This window comes from Nicotiana tabacum, chromosome 15 (assembly GCF_000715075.1).
Source record: "Nicotiana tabacum cultivar K326 chromosome 15, ASM71507v2, whole genome shotgun sequence".
NCBI lineage: Eukaryota > Viridiplantae > Streptophyta > Magnoliopsida > Solanales > Solanaceae > Nicotiana > Nicotiana tabacum.
Genome location: NC_134094.1, coordinates 131,903,608 through 131,908,305, shown reverse-complemented (window position 1 = coordinate 131,908,305; position 4,698 = coordinate 131,903,608).

Sequence of the window (4,698 nt, the reverse complement as noted above, 5' to 3'; positions counted from 1 at the left end):
GAGATTGCCCAATCATTCCATCCACACTTGGGATGAGTTGGCCGAGAAGTTCATTGCCAAATTCTTCTCTCTGGGGCACATGGCTGCACTAAGGGATGAAATTTTAGCTTTCAAACAAGAGCCCAATGAGCCATAGCACGGGATTTGGGAAAGATATCGCACCATGGTCAAAGAATGCTCGAATAATGATATGACCGAGGCCATGATCCAACAGACCTTCTACAGGGGGATCAACACAACAAATCAGTGTGTGGTAAATCAACTCGTTGGGGGTAACTTCATGAACACACCTTATTTTGAAGCTTGTGAAATCTTGGATGAGATGGTGGACACCTCTTTGGCATGGCAAAGTAGAGACAATGTTCCTTAGGGTGACCCAAATGTTACTCACCTACACAAGGAGCTACATGATCATAGGCAAGCTATTGCAGATTTGACAACCACCATGAACCAATTGGCCAAGGCTCAGCTTCAACATGTTCAAGGTTCGAAATGGGTGAATGCTATGGAAGGGGTGAACATGATGGAAAAAAAGAGACGACAACGAGGTCAACAAGTACAAAACCATCCGGAACAATTTGAGCAAAGTAATAGTGGGTATAATCAAGATGAATCATATGATGAGCAAGATGAAGAGGTTCAATATGTCAACAATTATCAAGGTCAAAGAAGCAATGCTCCAAATCAACAACAATGGAGATCACAAGGAAACTAGAATGACCAAGGCCACCAAGGAAATTGGAGTGGTGGCAACAACAATAATCAAAGCAATTGGGGTAATCAAGGTAATCAAGGAAATTGGGGAGGAAATAATCAAGGTAATTGGGTGGGAACAATCAAAGCAATTGGGGGAACAACAATAATCAAGGGGGTTGGAATAATAGCAATCAAGGAAATCGGGGGGTCGGACTTTCAGAGGCCCTCGATGTATCAACAACCAAACAACCTCCATATCCGTCACAAGGTCTTAGTTCTTCCAATAGTGAAATGGGATGGATTGAAAACATGTTTAAGCAAATGATGTAGAAAAACGCCGACTCTGATGCCCAATTAGCCTCCCACGACACTTCTATCCGCAACTTGGAGGTTCAATTTGGCCAAATTTCTCAAGATTTAAATACTCGCCCAAAGGGGGCACTACCTAGTGATATGGTGGTGAACCTGAAAGATGGGAATACGGGGCATGCAATGGCCGTGACAACAAGAAGTGGGAGAGGTGGAGTTAATAGTACCTCAAACCAAAGAATACATATGGTTAATGATGTGTTGGTGCAAGATGATGATGAGCCAAGTAATGATGTTCAAGCAAATGAAGAAGCGAGGATTGATATTGATGAAAATGTGGAGGAAACGCAAGAAGAAGTGAACCCGTCTAGGGAGTACATGACTGACATGCCAGAACCGATAGCTCCAAAGTTACCAATGCCAAGGCCTCCTCCTCCATACCCTCAAAGACTTGCAAAGCAAAATAATGAGAATCAATTCTAGAAATTCATTGATATGATGAAAAGTTTATCCATAAATGTGCTGTTGGTTGAAGCCTTAGAAGAAATACCGGGATAAGCCAAGTTCATGAAGGATTTGGTAATAAAGAAGAGATCAATGAACTGTGAAATGATCAAAATGACACATCAAGTGAGTGCTATGGTGCACTCCATGGATCCAAAGTTGGAAGACCCCGGTGCTTTTACAATCCCGTGCACTATTGGGAGTGCCAATTTCGCCAAAGCTTTATGTGATTTGGGGGAAAGCATTAACTTGATGCCCTATTATGTGTTCAAAACATTGGGGATTGGGAAACCGAGACCCACATCCATGAGGTTGCAAATGGCGAATCGAACAATGAAAAGGCCATTTGGGATAATTGATGATGTGTTAGTTAGGGTCGACAAGTTCATCCTTCCCGTAGATTTTTTGATACTTGACTGTCAGGTTGACTACGAGGTGCCAATCATTATGGGGAGACCTTTCCTTGCTACAGCGAAGGCCTTAGTTGAAGTGGAAGCTGGAGAGCTCACCTTCCGGGTGGGCGATGAAAAAGTGGTATTCCATGTTTGTAAATCAATGAGGCAGCCAAATAGCAACGAAGTGTGTTCATTCGTGGATCTGGTTGACCGAAATAATTGTTGATGAGACAAGTGATGTGATGAATGTGGAAGATACCTTGGAAATTGTGTTGTTGAATCATGATGAGGATGAGAAGGAAGGCTTTGTAGAATGTGTCAATGCTTTGAAAGGAATGTGATCATATACTTATAAGCCCCAAAAACTTTCCTTGGATCTCAAAAACCGGAAGACTCCACCAACAAAGCCCTCAATTAGGAGCTTCCCACCTTGGAGTTAAAGCCTTTGCCTTCACACCTCATGTATGAGTTTCTAGGCCCTTATTCCACTTTACCTGTTATTCTTTCCTCATGCTTAACTAACGTGCAGGTAGATGCCACCCTTGCGGTGCTTCAAAGGAGGAAGAAAGAAATAGGTTGAACATTGGCGAAAATTCGGGCTATAAGCCCCGCCTTTTGCATGCACAAAATCATTTTGGAGGAGTATGCCAAACCCTCTGTGGAACATCAAAGACGATTGAATGAGTCTATGCAAGAGGTAGTAAGGAAAGAGATCATCAAGTGGTTGGATGTCAGGGTGGTTTACCCCATTTCCGATAGTTTGTGGACCTCACCGGTGCAATGTGCCCCAAAGAAAGGGGGCATGACTGTGATAACAAATGACAAAAATGAATTGATCCCTACAAGAACTGTCACCGGGTGGAGAGTGTGCATGGATTGTAGAAAGCTCAACAAAGTTACCCGGGAAGACCATTTTTCGCTTCCATTTCTTGAACAAATGTTGGATAGGTTAGCCGGACGTGCTTATTATTGCTTCTTGGATGGATATTCTGGATATAACTAGATTCTTATTGCACTTGAAGACCAAGAGAAGACCACCTTCACTTGTCCATATGGCACTTTCGCATTCTCGCGGATGCCATTCGGGTTACGCAATGCACCAGTAACTTTTCAACGGTGTATGATGTCCATCTTCACCGATATGGCGGAGGACTTTCTCGAGGTTTTCATGGATGATTTCTCTATCGTGGGGGATTCTTTTGAAGAATGCTTGGATAACTTGGATATGGTATTAACACGTTGTGAAGAAACTAACTTGGTGCTGAATTGGGAGAAGTGTCACTTTATGGTCAAGGAGGGCATTGTCCTCGGTCACATGATTTCCAAGAATGGTATTGAGATTGATAAAGCAAAAATTGAAGTGATATCCAAACTCCCTCCCCTACTTCCGTAAAGGGAGTGAGAAGTTTTCTAGGTCATGCGGGGTTTTACCGCCGATCCATCAAGGACTTTTCTAAGGTGGTAAACCCCTTGTGCAAACTCTTGGAGAAAGATGCCAAGTTCCTTTTCAAAGAAGATTGTATGAAGGCATTTGAACTACTCAAGTATAAGTTGACTACCACTCCTATTATCACCGCGCCAAATTGGAGCTTACCATTTGAGCTCATGTGTGATGCAAACGATGTGGCGGTTGGTGCGATATTGGGGTAACGAATTAATAAGATCTTTCATCCGGTCTACTATGCTAGCAAGACCATGAACGAGGCCCAAGTCAACTATACGGTGACCAAGAAAGAACTCCTAGCCATTGTCTTTGCTATGGAGAAGTTCTGCCCATACATAATGGGTACAAAGGTGATTGTTCATACCGACCATGCGGCACTTTGTTATTTGATGAGCAAGAAAGACTCTAAAGGTTGATGTGGTGGGTGCTTCTATTGCAAGAGTTTGATTTAGAGATTCAAGACCGAAAGGGTAGTGAGAATCAAGTGGCAGACCACTTGTCCCGATTGGAGGTGGAGGGGAGGCCACATGATGGCCTTGAGATCAATGATTCATTTCCTGACGAACAACTCCTTTCCATTTCTATGACTGGGATGCCATGGTTTGCCGATGTGGCCAACTATCTTGTGAGTGGCATTATTTCAAATAAGCTCTCCTCAAACCAAAGGAAGAAGCTCAAATGGGACTGCCTGGACTACTATTGGGATGAGCCATATCTCTTCAAACTTTGCACTGATGGTGTTATCCGGAGTTGTGTTCCAGAAAAAAGAGCAATTGGGTATTCTTGAAGCTTGCCATTCTTATCCCTATGGTGGTCACCATGGTGGGGCGAGAACTGCTACAAAGGTCCTAAGTTGTGGATTATATTTGCCTACCTTATACAAAGACGCTAGCGAGCTCGTTAAGCGTTGTGATGATTGCCAAAGGGCCGGTGGGATCTCCAAGAAAAATGAGATGCCTCTCACCACCATCTTCGAGATTGATATTTTCGATGTGTGAAGCATCGACTTTATGGGTCCATTTTTGAGCTCGTGTGGGAACACCTATATTCTTGTTGTTGTGGATTACGTTTTCAAATGGGTTGAAGTTGTGGCTTTGCCCAACAATGAAGCACGAAGTGTGGTGGCTTTCTTGAAGAAAAGCATATTCACAAGGTTCGGCACCCCAAGGGCCATCATTAGTGATGGGGGTTCACATTTTTGCATCAAAGCCTTTAACACTTTACTCTCCAAGTATGGTGTCACTCACAAGGTGTCAACCCCCTATCACCCCAGGCAAGTGGACAGGTTGAAGTCTCCAACAGGGAGATCAAGAGTATTCTATCCAAGACTGTCAATGCAAATCGGACTGA